Here is a 23,357-nt window from a genome sequence, read left to right as displayed (position 1 = left end):
CACCAGACCAAGCAGAGAATGACCTGAGAGCTGAACACCCGACGTTCCCAGAACAGGACTCTGAGCCCTACTCCACCCCGGCCAGACTGGGGAGTGTGCATTGGTTACAGGGTCATCCAAGGAGCCCCCACTCATGTGGTGGGGTGCAACTGTCCTTGCAGGCCATTCTAGTCCTTCCCAACAGAGCTCAAAGGATCCAAGGGGTCCCCAAGGAACTCGCCCACAGCCAGCACCATCGGGAGGAGGAGAACAAAACACAAGCTGAATGACATGCTATGAAGTGGGAGGAGGTCCTGCTGCACATGTGGCACCCTCTGAGGTGGGTGTGGTGAGTCGTGGGCACTGGGTGTGGCGTGGGAACGGGGTCCTGCAAGGCTGCCTGACTCCACATTGGCTCTTGGCCACGAGGCGTGCTTCAGACCCGCCTCTTCCTCTGCACAGAGCAGCGCCTCACCCTTCGCACCCCCTTCTTCCTGGGCCTTTGCTGAGGAAAAAATCAGAACCTCTAAATGTCCCAGTGACTCACTTTCCATTAATTTCATAGAAGCACCACTTCTGGAAATAGCCGTAGCCCTCATCACGAGAGAATGAACCAAAGCTTATAAATCACATTAGAGACGCTGATATCCCCCTTTAAAGCATAGCTTGATGGGCTCGGAGATTATTTTTATTGCATTATGTTGGCGATACTGTACAGCTTTAAGTAGCAAAAATGTAGGTACGAGGAGGTTTCACACCACAGATTACAATCTGGGATGTTTATCTTCCAGCTCTGTAACAGATGGGAGGAGATAAGGCATGATTCACTGAACAAGAGATAAGGGTAACATGGGTCGTAAATGCAGATCTTAACACAGGGCAGCAGGAACCAGGCCCAGCTGAAGTGGAGAGGGGAGAATTTAGAGCAGAAGAGAGGTGAGCGGTTGCTGAAGGAGACCCTGGGCTGAGTCCCGCACCTGTCAGCTCTGAGACCTGGGACAGATTCCTCCACAGATTCCTCAACCTCCACTTGTCCGACCTCTGGGGCTCCCGCTGTGGATGGTTTACTTGTTTGTCCTTTTACAAAATGAGAATGAAAATCATTACTACCAGATGAGACTGTTTTGAGCAGTTAATGATGCATTTCAAGTGTTTATGACAATACCTGGGGCATGGTGACTGCTCAGCGTTAGACATTATCATTTTATCATTGTCATGATGATAACTTCATAAGTATTATCAGTATACTATCACCTGCCTCTAGCACTTGACATAAGGATCAAGTAGAACATGAGCATAAAACTTCACATACTCTGCCTGGCCAGTAATAGGTGCTCAATAAATGATAAATAAGAAATAATTTGGTACATAAGAAATAATAAGGGGAGTTGGGTACATAAAAATGTTGATATTCTCATATTCTCTCTCTCTCTCTCTCTCTCTCTCTCTCTCTATATATATATATATATATATATATATATATATATATATATATATATATATATAATCAAACCACCAATAAAATTAAAAGATAAACAGGAAAATTTTTGCAACAAATATAGCCTTAACAAATAAAAAGTTCATATAAATTAAAAGGAAGATAATAAAACTCCAGTGGATAAAGAGAACAAGGAAAGATAAATAAATGACTACTAAAAATTTAAAGTATTGGTTAGAATCATTAGTATTCAAAGAAATAAAAATTAAAAAGCAAAAAGGTAGCAAAGCACTCTTTCCAGAAAGATGACTGACAAAATGTATCAATAATCTTAAACAATGTTTATGATTGGCCAGGCAGGGTGATGCACGCCTGTAATATCAGTGGATACTCAGGCTGAGGTGGGAGGATCTCAAGTTCAAAGCCAGCCTCAGCAATTTAGTGAGGCCCTGAACAACTCAATGAGACCCTGTCGCTAAATAAAATACAAAAAGAACTGAGATGTGGCTCAGTGGTTGAGCACTCCTGGGCTCAATCCCAGTATTTAAAAAAAAAAAAAAATGCTGATGCTCATGTAGTTGATGGTGCCTCTTCTAAGGATAAGTCCTCAGAAAATAGCCAGAAAACTGGACAAAGATTTATTGCTAAGATGTATATTTTCAGTATCATCTGCGATAGTTGTGTTCAGAGGTAGCTATTACAGGTTGACTGCTTCTGTTTTCCATAACCTTAATGTTGTTAGAGTATTGCTTCCACAATAAACATGTACTGGGAAAAAAAAAGATCATTTTTATATTAAGACATATCACTCTGGAGAGATTTTCAAATTGCTTTTAACCAGTAATTGCTGTTTCTTGGGTACTTAAAATGCCCAGCGTTTTAGTGCAATTGCAGATGGGAGGAAAGGTTTATTTGTCTTTTGAGGCACCAGAGAAGCACCTGCATGGGCTGTGTGCAGGCAAGTGATAGCGCCTAGGTCACAACAGGACTTTGCCAGCCACGGCTCTTCATGCATGACCGAGGCAGTCACTCTGTTCTGTGAATCCCAGGTGCCCAGGGATTCTCTAAGTAGCACAGCGCCAGCTCAGCCACTGAGTCCCACCAGCAAGGAGTCACTGCCACCAGAAGGGGCCAACCACGTGTCCCTGAAGGAGAGGCTCATGGGCAACCATGGCATTATCACCCCTTTACCAGTGCCATGCCTGCACTGTTGAGACATTAAAGACAGGTAGAAAGGTGGAGACCCCTTGTTAGTGATTTTTTTTTTTTTAAGAATGATGGTGTTTGAAGTATTCATAATCTAGAGAAACGCCACGATCTTCAAAGACCCTGAAAGCGTCACTTTTAGCAACTTTATTTTTGGAAACTCTTGCCAAAAAGCCAAGCCACTTTTGGAGTGCAGGCACTAGGTAAGAGAGCTCATGGTGCCTTCTCCCTCCACTGCGCTTCCCTGGCTTAGAGAAGGAAAATCCAATCCTGCAGGTTCAGTTGAGTCTGAGAGGCTTCTGCAGGGCCAGCTTTCTGTATCTCTCCAGAACATCTTCACAGCGAGAGAAAACCACACACCCTGGTGGCTCCCAGCCGGGGCCTTGGCCTCCCGCTTGACCTCAGGCACACTCAGTATTCTGCAGGTGATCCTCATGGATTCAGCCCTGGGCTGCTGGGATGATGGCCTGACACTCCAGGGACCCTGTGCCAAGCACGTTAGGCACTTCCAGCCTGCTGAGAGTGGCGCAGGCTATTGGCAGGTTGTAGCTGAGACAGACAAATCGATGCCGCAGCTGGATGAGGTGAGGTGCCCCCGGCATCCTGACTGAGGCTGGCGCTCCTAGGCCACTTCCCTCCCATCATGTTGAAAGACAGCCGAGGCAGGGAACCCTGAGAATCCCAATCATGTCCTGAGGGTGGTCCTCCTGAGCAGTCGGCCTGGGGGAGGGGCAGGCTGTCACCTGGCCCATGCAGTGGTCTGGAGGGAACAGCACTCGCGCTCTCCATGGAATCAGTTGCTCATGCTTCAGTTTTAAAAAAGAAAAGAAGAAAACAGTGTGCCCATTTAACACTTAATCAGGGGATCCCCTAAAGTGCGGGGGTGGGAGAAGAGGGGTTCAGAAGCTGCTCATGTTCATCAGGGCTGATCCGGGGACTGAGTCCAGGCCGAGGCATGGAGGCCGTGTGGGTGGGGCAGGGGCTGGAGCACCCTGAACACTGTGCAGACTGCGCCCGACCCTCTGTCAGCACCTGTCTTTCCCTGAAAGCTGGCCGGACACCCGTGTGCAGGAAGTGTCCGTATAGGGACATTCTGTAGCTCAGAGACAGGCTTCTCTACCCCCACCTGCCCCACCCCCAGCCCCAGGAACACCCTGGACCCGACATTACCCAGAATGCTCTTCCCCAGAAGAGCAATGCCCCATGCCAGCGCCAGCCACCGCTGTCTCCTGCCTGCCTTACCAGGCTGTGCTTTCACCTAGGGTTCCAACCTGGACCCCTGACCCTCCTCTGCTCCCCGCCTCCTACCAGCCTGACCTCCGGAGGGAGTGCCTCGCTGACATCACCTCCCGCACATCCCATGCCTTACCACCACCCAACCTCTCTTGCCTTTGACCCCCGTGGGGCCCATATCAGCGTCCCTCCTCCTACACTTCTCCAGCGTGGTCAGCTCTGAGCAACATGAGGCCAAGGTCCAGGGATGAGTGGCACATTGTGTTTGGCTCTGGACACACTTGCTGGTCGCAGCCCCATGCACTCTGGTCTCTGACTATACTCATCTCACTGACTTCCTAACCATCCATCACCTGCTGCGGCTGCTCCTCCCAGCCAGGTCTCAGGTGAGCGCCCAGCAGCTTCCCAGGGTGAGCAGGGGTCCCGCTGGAGGTACCCTGTTTGGCCTCCACTTCCTCTCCTCCTTCCCCTCTCTGTGAGGCTCCCATCCTGCTCTCTTGCCTCCAGAGCCACGTCCTCCCACCCCGGCGCACTGTGGCAGGCAGGGCCTCCGCCTGCTCAGCCCCTGCCCACCTTGCCCCTCGTGCCCACCGCCTCGACACACTGCACCTTCCCCAGCCTCTCAGCCCCTGTGCATGCCAGTCCCCGCAGTGGCTCTCCCTCCCTCAACTCCGTCTTTAGGCTGAGCTTGACTCCAACAGTCAGTGGACTATTGCCAACCCCTCACCGCACGGATCCTACAAGCCCTGGACACTGTTACCACTCCTGTCTCAAGGTCTCTCCTGCTCTCCCCTAGCTCCTTGAAGATGGCCTTCCTGGCTCCTTGCCCCGCCCACTGGGCTGCCTGTCTTCCCAGGCCCGCTATGCTGCCCGCCTCCCCCTGTTCCACAGGTCACCTGCTCTGGCTTTGACTCCTCCGTGTCAACCTATCCAGTACCAGCTGCTGTGACCTCAGCATTCCCTTGTTTACTGTGATGCCCGTCCACGCCTCCCTCCATCCTTACCCTGGAACCCTCTCAGGAATACAAGTTCCAGAAACTCCACATTCCCTAACTAACTCATCCTTTTCTGTCTCCATGCCTGAGCTCAAGTACAAGGCTCCTCTCCACCAGCCAAAGCCAGCGACCTGGAGCCTTCTGGATCACCCACACTGCAGTCCTTGCTATGACCCTGGAGCACCTCTGGAGCACCCATAGTACATACAGTCCTTGCTGGGTCCCTGGAGCCATTCTGGATCACCCATACTGCAGGCCTTACTGCAACCTGCAGCCACTCTGGGTCACCCACACTGCAGTCCTTGCTGGGTCCCTGGAGCATTTCTGGGTCACCCACACTGCAGTCCTTGCTGAGACCCCAGAGCCATTCTGGATCACCCACACTGCAGGCCTTACTGTGACCTGCAGCCATTCTGGATCACCCACCCTGCAGTCCTTGCTGTGACCTTGGATTCCCTCTGGATCACCCATACTGTAGTCCCTGCTGAGACCCTGGAGCATTTCTGGGTCACCCACAGTGCAGTCCTTACTGTGACCCTGGAACCATTCTGGAGCACCCACACTGCAGTCCTTGCTGGGTCCCTGGAGCATTTCTGGATCACCCACCCGCAGTCCTTGCTGTGACCTTGGATTCCCTCTGGAGCACCCACACTGCAGTCCTTGCTGGGACCCTGGAGCCATTCTGGATCATCCATAGTACAGTCCTTGCTGAGACCCTGGAGCCATTCTGGATCACCCACAGTGCACTTCTTACTGCCTTCAAACCTGCGAGGCCCTTTCACAGCTCCAAGACCTCTGGTCTCATGCTTTTTCCCATCCTCCTCTCCCAGCAAACTCTTCCTCCACCTGCAATCTCAGGGCAACTGTCAGTGGCCTCCTCCTGCTCACTGTGGCCCACTCTCTGGCAGCCCAGCTGCATGGTCCTCTGTGCCCAAACCTGGTCCCTTTCTGCAAGTTACTTAGCAGGCCGTGGCTGAGGTCCGAACATGGCTGCTTACTCTTGCAGGCTCCGGGCTGCTGCAGGACCAGGACTGTGTCCTGCTGGTTTCTAGTCCTATCGCTGACCCTGGAAGACTGGGTAATGTAGAGAAAGGAAATTTCTTCACTGAATGAGGAGCCTGTGCCTTCTCCAGAGGACATTATGGTGAAAGAATGTGCCAGGTGCCACCTGCTCCTCGAGACCTCTGAAGATATTGACAGGGACACATTTGTATGGAAATGCCCGTGATGCACCATGTTGAATTATTAATGTCCTCTCCTAGAGATCATTCGTATCTACTGCCCAGAGGAAAAAAGAAATCTAAATCTAACGAGGCTTTCAGAGGAAAAAAAAAAAGAAGATTATCATTCTATACATGGAAATTACATCAATAATTAACTTCCAGAGTTTTAATAGATTTCATTCACAAATACTCTGTGGTTCACCAAGAGTCATTAACTCCAGCTGTATTTTGGGCCCTGAAAAAGTAATCAGAGGTCCACAGAACAAACAAGGGTGTGGCAGGGCCTGGCTCCAGACCATTGTTCCTCATCAGTGGCCGTCTGTGTCTGAGGCTCGGGCAGAGTCTGCGAAAAACAGCATTCAACATGCAAGACGCGGTCCCTGGTTGCAGGGGTTGCTACGGGCTGAGCTAGGTCCACATCCGCATGTTGACATTCTGAACCCTAGAGTCTCAGGAGGCGACTGGATCTGGAGAGGGGTCTTCGAAAAGGTAATGAAGTTGCTACTGCAACCAAGAAAGCTAAACCCAGGGCTCATCAGGAAGCTGATTGTTTCGTCACGGTCACTCCCACAGCCTGGGTGCCTTCTGCAGTCTCAGTTCCTGTACCACCTCCAGTCACGAGCAGCAGCGATGTTGTCTTCCCGAGACCTCAGCTGTCTGTGGCACTGGGGGCTCATGTCTCCTCTGGTTTCTGCCACTTTCCTCCTGAGGAGGTGATTCCCTGGAGGCCACTGCAGGCCTCTGTTCTTGACACAGTCCCCAGAGCCATGCCTGTGTCCATCCATGTTCTTTCTCTCATCACGTGCATGCCGGCTGGTCTTCCCCACGGTGGCCCTGCCCTGCAGGGACCCACATCTTACTCTGCAGCACAAGCCTCCACCCGCCTTCCTGGGGCTTCCCTCTGTCTGTCCACAGGCTCATCACCCTGCCAGGCTGCCACCTAGGATCACAGGCGTCTGTCAAATTCTCTCAGTCTTAGCCACCTGCCTGTTGAGAGTGCATGTTTAGCTAATGCTGCTTTGGGCCAAAATCCAAATATTCAGGGCTCCCTGTTTGAATTACCAGACTTACACACCTCTTACTCATTCTTCTAGCTAACTATTATTGTCAAATATTTGTCCAGCAGAAGATAAACTTGATGTGTCACCCTAGAGGACAGCTTTCACACCTGTGTGTAGAAAACACGGGAAGGCAGGTTTTTCTTCTGTAAAAGGGCAAAATTGTTAGCAGTTATAACTGATTATGGCATGATGTGTCTTGCAAAGAAATGATCTTTCTTTCCAGGTACAGTGACACATGCTTGTAATCCCAGCAACTCAGGAGGCTGAGGCAGAAGCATTGCAAGTTCAAGGTCAGCCTCAGAAACTTAGTGAGTCCTTTAGCCACTTAGTGAGATTTTGTTTCTAGATACAATATAAACAATTCTGGGGACGTGGCTCAGATTCTCTACAAAAGAGGAGGGTAAGGATGGGGAGGAGGAGGGGGGAAGGGATAGAGAAGGGAAGGAAGGAAGAAAGGGAGGGAGGGGGAGGGAGGGGGAAGGAGGGGGAGGGGAAAGAGAAGGGAAAGGAAGGGAGGGAGGGAAAGGAAGGGAGGGAGGGAGGGGGAGGGAGGAAGAGAGAGAAAGGAATAAAGGAAGGAAGGAAGGAAGGAAGGAAGGAAGGAAGGAAGGAAGGAAGGAAGGAAGAGGAAGGGAGAGAGGGAGGAAGGAAGGAAGGGAGGGAGGAAGAAAGGGAGGGAAGAGAGGGAGGAACCTTCCCTTCTTGGAAACCATGAAGTGAAGCGAGAGATCAGGGCAACAGTGACATGTCACTTCTCCTGCGTGGAGGCCCCTGGGTTCACCCCTGACTCCCATCTCCCCTCTTGTGTTGCCCCTAGTAAGTGACTCGATCCCCAGGTGCACCCCCTGCCTCAGTCTCTTCTTCCCACCCCTCCCTGGGGCTCTCCCTTCCTCCCTGGGATAAGGCAATGTCCCTTCCCTTGCCTCCTACCCACCCACTCAGTCCCCATACGGCACCTGGAGTGGCCTTCCCCAAACCCAAATTCCCTCTTGGGTCTTTAGCCACGTCGCTCAGCTCCATCCCCGTTGCGTGGACTGCCTTGTGAGGCCAGGGCCAGGGCCTCTCCAGGGGACCCCCCACTCGGCCTGACCTCAGGGCCTCCCTCCTCCCTGGTGACTGTGGCCCATCAGCCTGACGGGAGCAGGGGCGCTGTGTTCCATGGCAGCAGCTGGGGGAATCCTGGGCTCGACACCCCAGAGCCAGCCTACCCGTGCCCAGGAGACGCCAACACCACCCCTCAGAGGCTCAGCACCCTTCTCAGGGACAGTCCTCTGAGTCTGGGGCCCCATGAATAACCTCTCCCTTTGTCCCTGAAGCTTTACAACTGGGAGCCATGGCCACCTGGGTCCCTCCCTCCCCCTTCTTCTCAATGTCCAACGAATCCCCCCATTAGATTCCCTCCTTTGGGCCAGGTGTAGGGGACGTGCAGTAGTCCCAGCTGCTCGGGAGACAGGACAGGAGTGTCCCTTGAGCCCACAAGCTTGAAACCTGCTTGGGCAACAGAGAGTGACCCTGTCTCAACAACAACAAATGTATATATAGATATTATAAAATATATATAAATATATGTATCATAAAAAGTAAAAATCTCCACCTTTGAACCTGGAGCCTGCTGCCATCCTGCCTGGACCCTGGCTCATGGCTCCGCCGCGTCTCCAGGGTAAAGCCCCAATGTCTTCGTGTGGTTTTCTGAGCCCACGATGACCTGTCCCCAGCCCTCGTGTCCACACCACATGTGCCCAGCTTGCGTCTTCTCTCCCACCCTCCCTGTCCCTCTTCTTGTCCTGTCTCTGGGTTCCTTCCTCTTTTGCGTGCTCTAGACACATTCCCAGTGGAAGGAAGACCGTCAGGAGAGAGAAGGCCCACCCCTCGGCGTCTCCTTGCCCCAGTACACACTCCTGGCCTTCAGTTGTGCTGGGCGACCTCCCCCCCCGAAATGGAAGTGTGATTGGGCCGAGAGGTACCAGGGCTAGTCGGGCTGACCCTCCTGCTCGGTGCGTTTCCTGGCTGAGGTGGACAGGCCTGGCCGCCTCTGTTGCCTTCTCCACTCGCCCCTGACCACGGCTCCGCTCCGCAAAGCAGTGACAGTAAAAACAGGTCCTAAAGAGCAGGAGATGACCCGAACGTGACCCCGTGCTGGGAGCAGAGGGCTGGGCCGGCCAGGGACACATCACAGGGCTGGCACCAGGGTCCTGCTGCAGGATTTCGGCTCCCAGAGAGAGGACCATCCTGATGAAAGAGCAGAAAGTGGCCTTTGGGCCTGGAGGCCACCCCGGCCTGAAACCAAAAGACGGCGGTCCGCAGAAGCCCTGGCAGGGACAAATCCTGGTCCTTTCATCTTGTAACAGCCGCTCCTCCGCCAAAAGAGGGAGCCCCGTTTCCAATGCAGGGGCTCTGGCAACTCTGTCTCCACCCTGCCTCCTGCCCACTTGCCTTCTGCCCTCCTTGGGGTTGAAAAAGCACTTGAAGTATTTTTCATCTGTTCCAAGTAGCACTCGGGAGAGGGCCTTTCTCTTCCTGTAATGCCAAATGTGTGTGTGTGCGTATGCGTGTGTGCACATGCATGTGTGTATGAATGTGTGTGTGTGTGTGCATTTGGGTGTGTGCATGTTCGTGTGTGTGTGCATGTGTGTGCACGTGTGTGTGCATTGTGCATGTGTGTACGTGGGGGGGGGGTTGAAATGCCCCCGATCCCCTGTGGCAGGCCGGTTAGTGCATGTTCCCTGTGAGTGGAGAGACTAGCAGGAGGCCAGGAGAGGACAGGAATGTTTCTGAGATTTTCTGGCCTCAGCAGACAGGATGGCCCCGGGATGGGAAGGGGGTGTTGCAAGGCCTGAGCCATGACAGGGGCCCCGAGTTCAGGCCCTTCCTTGGCACTGAGGTGCCCTCTTTGATTCACAGAGGATTTGTTAGTACCCTGCAGTTCCTATGCAGGCTCAGTATTCCTGTACCAGGTGAGTTATTTATACTGATCTGTGTTCCTGGGGGCCGCAGGGAAGCCATGGAGCTGGAAGCATTGTTTAATTCATCATCGCCTGATCCCTGGTCCTGCTGGTTACACTGTGGCCATTTTTACTGCCACTTTGACAGTTCCCCACGTTGGCAGAGAGAGCAATCTCCACAGGACGCTCACTCCTGGGGCATGGCCCAGGCCCAGGGGAGGCTGCGAGGCCTCCGGGACCCAGAACCGCCCCCTCGGACCTGCTCACTGGGTTCACCTAGTGCAGATGGAGCCTGCTGGACCCTAGCTCTGGGCTGGATGCTCTGCCCAGGTGACCACATCTCACCTTCATGAGGCTTCAGTGCTGCCCTGGTCTGCCTGGTCCATAGCTTCACAGCCAAGAGCAGAGGCCACCCCAGGAAGCTACTTAACACCTCTGCATCAAGTGTCCACACTGAAAAATGAAGACACCTCGTGAGGGTGAGAGGAATCAACAAAATCAGGTGCTGAGGGCGTCCATGGGAAGCAGACCACAGGGCCTGGGCCAGGTGTCCTGGCAACATCCTGACGGCTACTGCAGCCTCATTCACAGTGGGTCATGAGCCACGTCACGAGCCACGTCACCGAACCCCTATGAGCCTTCTTTTCTGTAGCTACACAGGACTGTGAGGCAATGGGACCCTAGAAAGCTGGACAGCATGCAGTTCTGACTGGGAGGGGTGATGGGGGAGGAGGAGGAGGGGGAGAGGGAGAGGGACAGGAGGAGGAGGGAGATAAAGACAGGAAGGAGGAGGAGGGAAGAGGGGGAGGGAGGAGGGGAAAGGAGAGAGGAGGGGGAAGGAGGGGGAGGAGGGAGATAAAGACAGGAAGGAGGAGGAGGGAAGAGGGGGGAGGGAGGAAGGGGAAGGAGGGAGGAGGGGAAGGAGGAGGAAGGGAGAAGAGGGAAGGAAGGAGGAGGGGGAAGGAGGAGGAAGGAGGGAGAAGGGGGAAGGAAGGAGGAGGGGGAAGGAGGGGGAGGAGGGAGAGGGAGGAGGGAGGAGGGGGAGGAGGGAGGGGGGGAGGAGGAGGAGGGAGGGGAGGGGGAGGGAGATAAAGACAGGAGGGGGGAGGAGAGAGAAGGAGAGGAGGAGGAAGGAGGGAGGGGGGAAGGAGAGAGGAGGGGGAAGGAGGGGGAGGGTCCCTGCTCCTCCCGTCCTGGCCCTCCTTCTGCAGCTCAAGCTCCAAGGTCCAGCCCAGGTGCTGTGTCCTCTGACTTGCTGGCCATTCTTCCTGCAGTGCTGCTTCCTCTGTGCTCCTCACACCAGGCCTGTGGTCATCCATCAGCCGAGAGCCAGGCCAGGAAAGACCACCATGCCCACACACAAGCATGGGGCCAGAAAGTGGGCTGATCCTCCCTGGCAAGGGTCAGCAGCAAGCCGGCTAGACTCCTGAGCACCCCGATTTCTGAGACTTCAGGTGGGGAAGGAAGTGGGCGGGATTTGCCCGTGTTCTTGGTAGCAACCGAGTCTCTCTGCCCCACGACATCCATGGGGGTTTTCTGGTAAACTTCCCCCCAGTGAAGGCCCAGTCTTAGCCCAGCTCAGTGGACAGCAAATGGCATCCTCTTTCCTTTCACGCGAGGAACCAGGTGCGTCACTGAGGAGAGATCCCGCTCCTCACTGTCCAATACCTGGAAAGGCCATTTCCTTAACTGGTGGCCAAATGCAAAAACAGGTCACTTCTCAGCCAGTGGCACTCTGCCCTACTGTATGTGAGGATCACTTGGAGGGCTTTAAACATCGGCCAGTTAATAGCAAACCTCTGGGTGGCGCCCAGATGCAGATCTATTTTTAAAGCTCCTAGTGATTCCGATGCCCATTGAAATCCAAATCCATTTAAGTGGCTGGAATCCCTCTCTCCTCTCCTGGAGAGGGACAAGCATTTGCACGAGGATCTGTCCCATGGCTGCAGAATTCAAGGGCCAACATTCGTCTCAGACTGTGTTGACAACTGTCCAAATTAGGGGTCTGTATGGCTATTTCCAAAGTGCACATAATGCAGGATCAGCCAGTTCAGTGGGAGAGTATTCACAGAGATCCAATGTCCCTCAGCAGAGCAGGGGATTCCAGACCCCAGGCCTGGGGCGAACCCCTGTTGGTGAGATGGGCTAACAAGTACCCTGCCTGCCTCTCAGGGCCTTCCTGCTCCCGGGTGAGGACAGGGGGCATGTAGGGATACACATGCAACTCTGAGGCTCTGTACGGTGAAGGCCATCTCGCTGGCTCACAGCCCTCACAGCTCTATGTATTTTATGTGGACCTAGAACACACTCAATATAAAAGCCAGAGTCGTGTGAGCAAAGTCCTTGTCTGATTGTTTTCCATCTAGAATCAGGGCAAGCAGACATCATGGACCCGCTCACAGACACGCTTAAATCACCCCCAGCCCTTCCCAAAGCAAAGCCTTCAATCAAGAGTTCAACCTGAGCCTGAGCAAGCACTGCTCAGCAAAAGCAGGCTGCGGGCCCTGACCACGCCCCGCCTTTAGAGAAAGGCCCACATGCCAGAGGAGGACAAGGTCTCCCCCAGGCCGCTGCAGGGTTGGGCTCCATCTCACCCTTCTTACCTGCCTCCCTCAGGAGCCCAGGGTGGAGGACAGGGGAGGCCAAGTCGGTGCAGGGCAGGCCTGGCGGCCCGCACCTCTGAAAACCTCAAAAACCCGGGGTGAGTCAGCAGAGGACCCCTCCTCAGAGGCCGCAGAGGCATTAAGGAGTCTCTGGCTCCATTGGGAGGTCAGTAAACATTTTCATTAACTGTTGCTTGAGTTTCTCTGAAGCACCTTAATACACACCTGAGTCTCTCTCCCTCTCCCTCCCCCCTCTTCTCTCTCTCTCTCTCTCACACGCTCGCACGCACGCACATGCACACGCACACGCACACGCACACACCCCAGAGGGCTCAGGTAGCACAGCCAGCAGGAGGCTGGAGAAGAGCCTCCCTCTTTCCCTCCCTCTCTGCCTCCAGCAGTCAGAGTCCCCAGGGTGGGGGCGCCCACTCTCATGACAGCCCCTCCCTCTGTGTCCTGGCTCTGCCAGGTATCCTCTGCCTCAGTTCCAGCTCCTGCTGGGTGGCATCCAGTCCTGAGCTCAGAAGTGGGGCCAGAGTCCCAGGGTTCGTGAGCCAAGCCTGTGTTTATGAGCAGCAGTGACGGGGAGGGCCACCATCTGCTGTCACCGAGTGATCATCGTGGGTCACTGGGTGCACTCTGGGGCTCAGCCACCTTCCTGGCTGAGGGGGCATAAAGGGAAGCACATGATCTTCTTCATGACGGGCTTCTTCATGTCCCGGCTCAGCCTCTGGTGAATGGGGACAAGGACAGTGGCCAGCGTGCAGGTTCATTGTGCTGACGGCAGAAGCTCAGCCCTGACGCACAGTAGGTGCCAGTCAATGTCAGTGGTTATTACCTGCGGACCCGAGAGCAGCCCTGTGATGGGCTCCTCCTGTCCAACCCAGTGGGCAGATCTGGGGATGTACAAAGAAGCCATGGCCACAGGCTGAGGCGCTGGGACGCGTAGGCCAGGACAAGCTCACATGCACGTTCTGTGCCACACGCAGAGCCCACGAGTGTCAGTGAATCCACAAACAAGGGGGCACACCAGGCAGAGGTTCCAGAGCCCAAAACATGGATGCAGAAAAACGTCTCCCACACCCACGGGTGGCCCAGAAGCGGCAGCTGGTGGCTCAAGGGGGTCTTGGAGCTGAGGGAGGACGAGGAGCCACCAAATGGACTGACTGGAAGGTCAGAAGGTCCCGCAGACACAGCCTACCTGTGACAGCACATGACCCAGACGCCTGGCCATCCGCCACCCCCAAGCTGGGGGAGCCCTGGCACTTGGACCCAGGCCCAAGGAAACCAGAAACTTAGACCTGACAGTGACAGAGTGTTCTGCCACTTTGTGGAAGGCCAACGTCATATAAAAATTAAATTCAGTTATAAGGAAATAAAAGGCTATTTCTCACAGTAGGAGAAATAGCTTCGGATCCATCCGAGGGGAGCTTGTGGAAGTGTGTTGGGCCCCCGGGGCCGCCGGCCGCTGTCCGCTTGGAATGGTGATCTGCTCTGCTGGGCAGCCTCGTTTGTCAAGGTGTCACGGGCTGCAGGCCTGAGAACCAGCGGAAAGCGGGGGCGGCGGGGATGAGGCCGGGTGCAGAGTCTGGGCCTCTCCAGGGACCGGTGGGGACTCCTGTGCACAGAACCCGCCTCCTGCTGCACCTGAACTTGGCGTTCTTCCCCAGAAAAGGGGCTCCGAGCCTCTTGGCTCCGGGCCCATGGCTGCTGCAGCCACAGCAAAACCACCTGATTCAGTGCAAAACGTGTTTGGCTGACCCGCTGTTACGGGAATTACGATGCACAATTGAGACAGCTCCACACTGAAGAACCTGTGCTGAGCCCAGCAAAACAGGACCAGGTGCACTTCTCTGATGTGTTTACTTCCCTCCTGCAGCCTTTCCCAGTGCCCTCTTGCTGGCCCTGGGTGCCCGAGGCTGCCCTCCAACACCACCCAGAGCCCCCTGCCTCTCCCCTACGACTCCCAGAGTCCCCATCTCCCCTGTGCTGATGCAGGGTCGCACACTCTCCCATGCACACGCACGGTCTTCACCCCACCACAGCAGGGCACCCCGGGCCCCACCCCGAGCCCCACCCCGAGCCCTGACTGCCCTGTCGGTCAGTGGCATCACCCTCACCAGCTTACCCAGGCCAGGATCCAGGGGACAGTCTCCAAAGCCGTCGCCATCTGCGGGCTCCCCTCCCCAGGCCCTCAGCCACCCTTCACTCTGCCCTGGACCCTTCAGGGAGCCTCTGCCCAGCAACTCGGCTTCCGATCCTGCTCCCATGGTCCCTTGCTCACACAGCGGCCAGAAGAAAAAACAAGAACTGTTTAAAACGTGCCTGTGATGACATCCCTTCCCTGTGGGTGTCCGATGGCTTCCTGGGATGTCCCCTAAGACCCACACTCCACAGCGTCTGCAGGCCAAAGGGCCACCGTCCTGTGGGGCCAGCTCGGGTGTTTCTGCTCTCCATTCCCTCTGCTCCACCACCCTGAACTGCTGTCTCCTTCTCAGACAGAACCTCCAGGACCACCCCGCTCTGGGCCTGGTAGCTCCTGATCCCCACCTGAAGGGTTCTCCCTCAGCAGGTGCTTCTCGTGGGTCAGGTCTCAGCCCAGTGGTTCCACTCCATCTAGACTCAGACCTTTCCCCTCCCCTCCCCCTCTGTGGGCCCCAGATCCCTGGGACACAAAGGACAGCACTGTGAGGACTAACATGGAAGTGATAGAACTTGTAATATTTGAGGCTCTGGGTATTAAGACATGGATGGTTTTAGGACAACCATCATTCAATCTGTCCCGAGTGTGGACAGTACTGGGCCTCAGTGCCCATGAATACAGTTGGCTGCTGTCCTCTTGGGTGCGGGTGTCTTGGTCTGTGCTACTGCAACAAACTACCCAGGACCAGGTAATTGATAAAGAACAAAAATTTACTTCTGATGTTCTAGAGGCTCAGAAGTCAAAGGTCGAGCACTGTGGGCCTGGTGCCTGGAGAGCCCTTTCCTCCTGGGTGGTGCCTTCTGGAGGGAAGCGTCCCAAGAGTAAAGGAGGGTGCCGTGTCCTCCCAGGTCAGAAGGGTGGAAGAGCGCCAGGAAGCTCCCTGTGAGCCCTAGAAGGGCATGGAGCCGCTCCACGAGGCCCCACCTTGTAGTCCACCACAGTGGGAAGCTTGGAGCGGACACTTGCACCCAGAGCAGAGGACGCAAAACTCCTGAGTGTGAACCCCTGGCTGGGCTCAGACAAGGGGAACTTGCCCAGAGGACAGCCATGACCACGAGCCCTGGCCGCGTGGCTCCTGCCTTGCAGACCAGCAGGCTCTGCCTGAGGCTTCCCGATCCCAGGAACAGGGGTGGGGGCTGCGGGCGTGTGGGATGGTTGACTTGAGTTGACAACTCGACTGGATTGAGAGATGCCCAGGGTCAAGAGACTTCTGGGTGTGCCAGAATGATTGGCGTGTGGGAGAGCCAACTGAAGTGGAGACCCGCCCTAAGTGCGGGCAGCACCGTCCAATAGGCTGGAGGCTTGGTTGGAATCAAGCCAAAGAGCAAGGCAGCTGCAGTTGCAGGTCAATCTTCTTGAGCAGGTTCTTGATGCCTGCTGCTGCGATCCCCTGAGGACGTCAGGCTCTCGCTCCCTCACTCCCCCAACGCAGGCTCTGCCAAGGATTCTCGGGGAGTTTCCAGAAGTCTTCAGTCTGGACTGGGGCAGCACCATTGATCTCCCTTGTTCTGGGGCTTCAGCCTCTTGGACTGGGCAGCTACTCCTTCCTCCAGCTCCAGCCTGCAGACGGCCACTGTGGACTGTCCAGCTTCTGGTCCTCTAAGCCAACCTAATAAGCCCCCTTTTCTAATCGTCTCCCATTTATCTATTCCTCTAGAGAACCCTGGCTAATACACACTGGTCAGGGGGGCAGAGAGAGCTGGGACCTGATGTGTCTTTCAGAAAGGGCACTCTCGTGGCTGTGCAGAGGGTCAGGACAGGAGGGCCAAATGCAAAAGCAGGGACAGTGGTCAGCGGTGTCCACAGTTGTCCCCATGAGTCCATGGGGCTCAGCCCAGGATGCTAAGGTCAGGGGAAAACCAGGGTCAGCCTCGGGTTCATCCCAAAGTCCACAGATGTCATTCTCAGTGTGAACAGAAGGAAGGACGAAGGAGCACAGGGCCTTTCGTCCTGGGCCAGGAGGGCCACTCCCTGAGCTGGGAGGGCTGGGAGAGGCAGCCGGGGACCAGGGTGGCCGGGGGTAAAGCAGAGCCTCATGTTAAATCTGAGACCACGCACACATAGCTCCAGGCCACAGAGGTGAGCGCGTGTCGCGGTTCCTGAGTGGGCCCTTCTCCTCTGTGGCTCCTGCTCTCCAGAGCTGGCCCCGGCCCCTGCCGCTTTACAGACAGGGCTCTGCACAGCACCACAGTCTGGGGACCCAGGCCACCAGCACCAGCACTAACTCCAACGTGCAATGGGATCCTTCCACGGAGGGCCCTGGACTTTGACTCAGAACAAGCCTGAGGGATCTAGAAGATGATGCCCACTCAGAATCCTGGTCAGCTGCTCTGCCACAGCCGTCTCTCCTCCGGGCCTTCTCAGGCCCACGTGGACCTGGCAAACATAGCTATTCGTAACTTCCTCCAGGTAAGCCACGTGCCAGACGCTAGGGACACAGTGAATCTGGAGACTCCTGGGGGAGACAGACTCTTAAATAAGAAAAGGGAAGAAGAATTCACTCTGCCTAGAAGGATGAGGGCCGCTTTACCCAGGACGTGCCGTCCAAGCTGGCCTCGAAGGGTGACGTGTTCCTTCTGTTCAAAGGAGCAGTGACGTTAAGAGATGAGACTGTGAAGGCCTGTGGCCAGCAGGTGGGCCTGGACAGGTGAGCCAGAGCTGAGCAGAGGCAGAGCGCAGCTTGCAGACATCCTGCTTCAACGTGCGTGTCCCCCCTGCTCACTCTTCTCACAGTTCCATATTAGCTTCTCTCTCAAGAAGTGGGACTCCGGTTCCCTCTCTTTGATCCTGGGCAGAACCTTGAAACTGCCTTGACCCAAAGAAAATGGTGGAAGTAGTGACATGAGACCTCCAAGGCCCAGTCACAAAGGGCTCTATGGGTGCCCCGGTCACCGGCTCTGAGGAAGCCCTTCCCACACCACTCGCACACCCACACAGTCTGGCCACAACCAGCAACGACTCCCATCCATGAGCGGCCACCTGGACCAGGGGTCTCCAGCCTCAGTCCAGCATTGGGACGATTCTAACAGTCACCCAGACTCCAGCTGACCTCTGGCTGTAGCACGAGGTACCAAGCAAGAACCACTCTGCCTCGACGTCACTGAACCCCCACTGTGAAAGCTTTACCGTGCTAGCTGCTGGGGTCCTCAGCCACCAAGTTCCAGGCTGGTTGGTTTTGCATCCATAGTAACCAAAAAAGCCTGGATCAAGGAAGACTGAACGTCATGCGGAGGAGTTTACTTTGTTCTTTACAAAGCTGAGCACTGCTGCTATTTTCTGAGTACAGAGCCCATGACTTAGCCTATATTTCTTGGGAAGACCACTCTGACACTCTGAAAGACAGGATGGGGAGAACAGGGAAGAACAGAAAGGAGCATCCCCAAGGGCAGCAAGCTGCCATCAGAATCCTGGGAGGAGACCATGGTTTGCACTGGACACAGGAGGAAGGGGCAAAAGCAGCAAGATGAGGGCGGTGGCGTCAGTACAGTGACAGCTGGCTGGGAGCCGGGAGGAAAGGGAAGGTTGAGGGGAGAGTGGCAGCGATGGTGGCTGTCTTGGTCTGCATTGCTATGACAGAACACAGGAGGCTGGGTACTTCATAAGCACTGGAAGGTCCAAACCGCACGGTGAAGACCTTGGGGTGAAGACTCCAAGAGGCCAGAGGAGCCGAGGGGGAGCTCGCAGGTAGGGAAGAGTTAAGGTACTGGTTGCTCCTTCCCAAGTCTGCTCATCAATCTGTCCCTCTGCGTGCCCTGGGTGCACCAAAGATAGGGGCAGAGAGAAGCCAGGAGTGTGAAGCCACAGTGGGAGTGAGAAAGAGCAGCTCTCAGTGATCAAGTCCCCATGCACCACTTCAGTCTCGATTCTCAGGTCTCAGGCCACTGCTGGCCCACTCTCAAGAGATGACCCCACACACCCATGCACACTCACACCCATGCACTCTCACACCCATGCACTCTCACACATATAATGCACACACACACTCATACATCCACTCTCACACATACCCATGCACACTCATGCTCACTCACATGCACACTCACACACTCACTCATGCATGCACTCTTACAGGCACATTCACACACACCCATGCGCACACACACACACACACACTCACGCACACATTCATGCACTCACACTCACTCATGCATGCACTCTTACATCACACTCACACACAGACTCTCCATCTTCACCCACTGGTGACCAGAACAGGAGCTCTATCAGATCCGTGGCCTGTGGTCTCATTTAAGCCTGTGTCCCTAGTGCTTCATAAATGGCAGGAGCTCAGTGAGGGTCTCTCGTGACTGGAAGACACAGGAGCAGGAACCCCTGAGCCTTGGCCCCTCAGGTGGTGGCATGGAGCTGGGGCTCCAATCCTGGAAGGAGACTCCTCCCCAGGCCAGAGCCAGTGCCTGGTGAGAGGGAGCCTTGTCTCCACTGCAGCCCTGCAGTGTCAGCCCTGCGTACAGAGCACCGATACTATTTTAAGAGACCATTTGCAACTAGCTGCCATGGCGACGCCATCTCACCTATTTCCTGTGCTCAGAGACGCAGAGCCCTAAAGACACTGAGTGGTGTGATTGGTTTCTCCAGCCGGGGCCTGAGCTTTTGGGGTGTATGAGGCCTGAGCTTTCTGGGGTACATGGGGTTTGAGCTTTCTGGGGTGCATGGGGCCTGAGCTTTCTGGGTGCATGGGGCCTGAGCTTTCTGGGTGCATGGGGCCTGAGCTTTCTGGGGTACATGGGGCTGAGATTTATGGGGGTGCATGAGGCCTGAGCTTTCTGGGTACATGGGGCCTGAGCTTTCTGGGGTGCATGGGGCTGAGATTTCTGGGGGTGCATGGGGCCTGAGCTTTCTGGGGTGCATGGGGCCTGAACTTTCTGGGGTGCACTGTGTTCCAAATGAAAAGGAGCAGTGAGAGAATCATTGCCTCTGTTCCCCCCAGAAAAGAGCTGCTTCCTCCTGGATGCAGCCAACCCTCAGGGTTTAATGATAGAGATTTGTCATCCAAGGCCACCGGAAATGCTCTTCCTTTAGTCTGAGAAAAGAGCCAGAGCAGGAGGGAAGATAGACATCTAGATGGCAACCAGCCTTCCAGAGTGTCAGGTAGTGCCTGACAGGTCACCAACCCCACCCAAGTCAGGGCCCCAGGGACATTGCCAAGCTCACTCCTCAGAAGATGGTCACTGCAGTGGGCCTGTCCACACAAGAAAGGGGAAAGACGCGCCAGGACAACATATGTACCCACCCCCCTGGGAACAGGGGAAAGAAGGCAGCACTGGAGTCTTCAAGACCTTGTCCTTCTCACAATAAGGACAAGACAGAGCAAGTGCATCTGCAGCTCCCCCTCTGCCTTCCAAGTCCCCAGACACCTGCCACTCCAGCTCCTCAGACACGGCCCTGGTTTTCAATCTATGGAGAAGGGGAGAGGCTAAAGAATTCTCTTTCATTTCATTCCATTAATAACTAAGCAGTTGGCCTGAAATATTTATAGGTGAGAGTTCCAAGTGCATCTGGGCAGCACAAGGTGGGCTGTGAAGATTTGTAAGGCAGCTGCCTCAGACCTTGGCTGGAAAGACAACAAGAGGGCTTGGGGGTCAGGAGGAACCAGGGGCAACAGAGGTAGCCTCCAGGTATGTGGAGCCTCCAGGAGCCTCGGGGTTCCTCCAGGTCCCAGAACAGGTGCCTCTCCTGAGGAGGTGTGGCCAGTGGCTGCTGCTGATTCCTCCCCCTTTGCCCTTCCACCTTCTAACACAGCAGTGGGGCCCAAGGAGGCTGCTGGGCACCCAGCTACGCATTTCCCAGCCCTGAGTGGACTCCTGCACCGAGGCCTCCCACAGGGCAGGCATCTGCATTGCTTCAATGGTCCCCACTGCCATTGATTGTGGCTACCAGGATATGCTCCAAATGCCAGCTTTGCAATATTGCCCCCCAGGCCACCATGGAGCGGGGATCCCTGGGCTACCTGAGCCTCCCTTTCCTCACACAGAAATCAAGAGCTTGAATCACATCATCCTGAAAGTTGTCTCCAATTCTGTCACTACAGCTAGAGAAGCTGTTTTAAGCTTTATCCACAGACAGAGAGGAAGAGAGAGACTGAGGATGATGGAGATGTAGGGGAAAAGTAAAGACAGGGAGTCCAATCCCAAATAACCATGCAAATAACAAAGTAAGAGCCATACTCTGCACTCACTACAGCCAGGTAGCAGATGCATCTACTAGGCTCATTTAAGAGATGAGGAAACTGGGGCAAAAAAAAAAGAGCTTTAAATTTGCTGTAATTCAGACTCTACCATAGTGGGGACAAGATCCGACCCAGCTAATCTGGCTCCCAGCCTGCACTCCGAGTCACAATGTTGCCCTGTCATTCATTACACAGGTGTGTATGAAGCACCTGCCATAGGTCAGGCATGGTCTGGGTGGTGACTTAGGAACTTCATAAAACACACAGATGAGTTTGCACACAAGAGACCCAAGCAAGAGTGGAGAAAACATGTTTGTCCCCAGCGGTCTTCGTCCCCTGGTGTCCCCAAGTCCTCTAGACTGCTGAGTTCAGTCTTATCATTTAGAATTTCAATAAAAACAGTTGAGTCTCATCCCATATATTGCAAGAATCCTGGATCTTTCTAATATTTCAGAATTCCTTGGTGATGGGGGAATTACATTGGTCTTAACCAATTCTTTCTCCAATTCACTACCTCCACTGAATTTTTTTTAAATATTTATTTTTTAGTTGTAATTGAACACAATATCTCTATTTTATTTATTTATGTGGTGCTGATGATCAAATCCATGGCCTCTCATGTGCGAGGCGAGTGCTCTACCGCTGAGCCACAACCCCAGCCCCTCCACTGAATTTTTAAAATCTCCTTGTCATCCTTAATGTTCCCTTCTCTACATCCACATACATCCAAACACAGGTCAGATTACCATTGAAAGGGGAAGAGGCACATGATTATGTGAACTGGCACAGAAAAGACATTTGACAGAACTTCATATCTGTCATTCATAATTGAAAACAACAACCACTCTCAGTGAAATAGAACCAGATCTAGAAATTCTTCAATCCAATAAAAGCTGTCTACAAAAACCCTACAGCTAACAGGAACTTCAATGAGGAAATATTGACTACATGTCAATTAAAATAAGATTTATTCAATATCATACTGAAAGATAAGACATGAAAAAGAAATAAAAGGCATATGGATTAGAAAGGAAAAAATAAAACTGTACCTATTCATAAACAGTATTATTGCCTAAATAAAACATCACAAGAAAATTTCAAGAACTCCTAGAACAAATAAGTAAGTTTTGTAAGATTGCAGGAGACAAAATCTACAATATCAATTATATTTCTATATGTCAGCAATTAACAATTGGAACCAGAACTTAAAAATTAATAATCATTTAGATAAGAATATTTTAAAAAATAAAATGCTCAGGTATAAATCTAATCAAACACAGCATCTGTTGCTAAATACTATTGAAAACTGATGGAAAATCAACAAAAATGTAAAAGAAAGATATACCATGTTCATGGATTGGAAAACTCAACATAGTATAAACATTGCAGTTTTCCCAAATCGATTTAATATTTAGTGCACTTCTAATCAATCAAAAGCATATCAATTTACATATTAATTTATAGGGAAAGGATAAAAAACTAGGATAGTAATAAATTGGACTTCATCAAAATGGTTAAGAGAATTAAATGACAAGCTACGTACTTGAATAAGATACTTGTAAGCCACATACCCAACAAACAACTTACTTACATAAAAACTATATAAAGAACTCTCAAAACGCAGTAGTAAGAAATTAACAGCACAATTAAAAATGAGCAAAGGACTTCCACAGACCCTTCACCAAAGAGGACCTAGAGAAGTCAAGTAAGCTAAGATCAGACCCTCAACATTGTCACACTGGGGAAGTACACTCCTGATGAGATACTGTCCCCCAGGATGGCTAAAAACAAAGCAAGACAAGAAGAACCAGAAAAGCCACCAAGTGCCAACAAGAATACAGAACAGGTGGAGAGGATATGAACGGGTACAGCCACTCTGGAAATTGTCTGGTGGTTGGCTGCTTCTAAGAACACCGTGCATTCTGGGTGCTTCTCCAGGGAAATGAGAATTTAATGTCCCCACCCCCTTACACACAGACACACACACAGACACACACAGACACACACACACACACACACACACACAAGAAAATTTGTAGCAGCTCTATTCATTTTAACCTCAAACTGGAAGCAACCCTAAAGTCCTGTAACAGGTGAATTACAGGTAAATTGATACACTGTGGCACTTTCACACGATAAAATATGAGTCAGCAATAAAAAGCAGTGAAGTGCTGTTGACACACACAGACCTTAGATGAATCTCAAAGGCTGAGCCGGAAGCCAGTCTTCAAAACTTCTCTCCCACAGCGAGCAGCGGAAGTCAACAGATGGTGCTGTCATTCTCTTTAGA

Source organism: Ictidomys tridecemlineatus, chromosome 10 (assembly GCF_052094955.1).
Source record: "Ictidomys tridecemlineatus isolate mIctTri1 chromosome 10, mIctTri1.hap1, whole genome shotgun sequence".
In the NCBI taxonomy this organism is placed as follows: Eukaryota; Metazoa; Chordata; class Mammalia; order Rodentia; family Sciuridae; genus Ictidomys; species Ictidomys tridecemlineatus.
Note: the sequence above shows the minus strand (reverse complement) of the source record.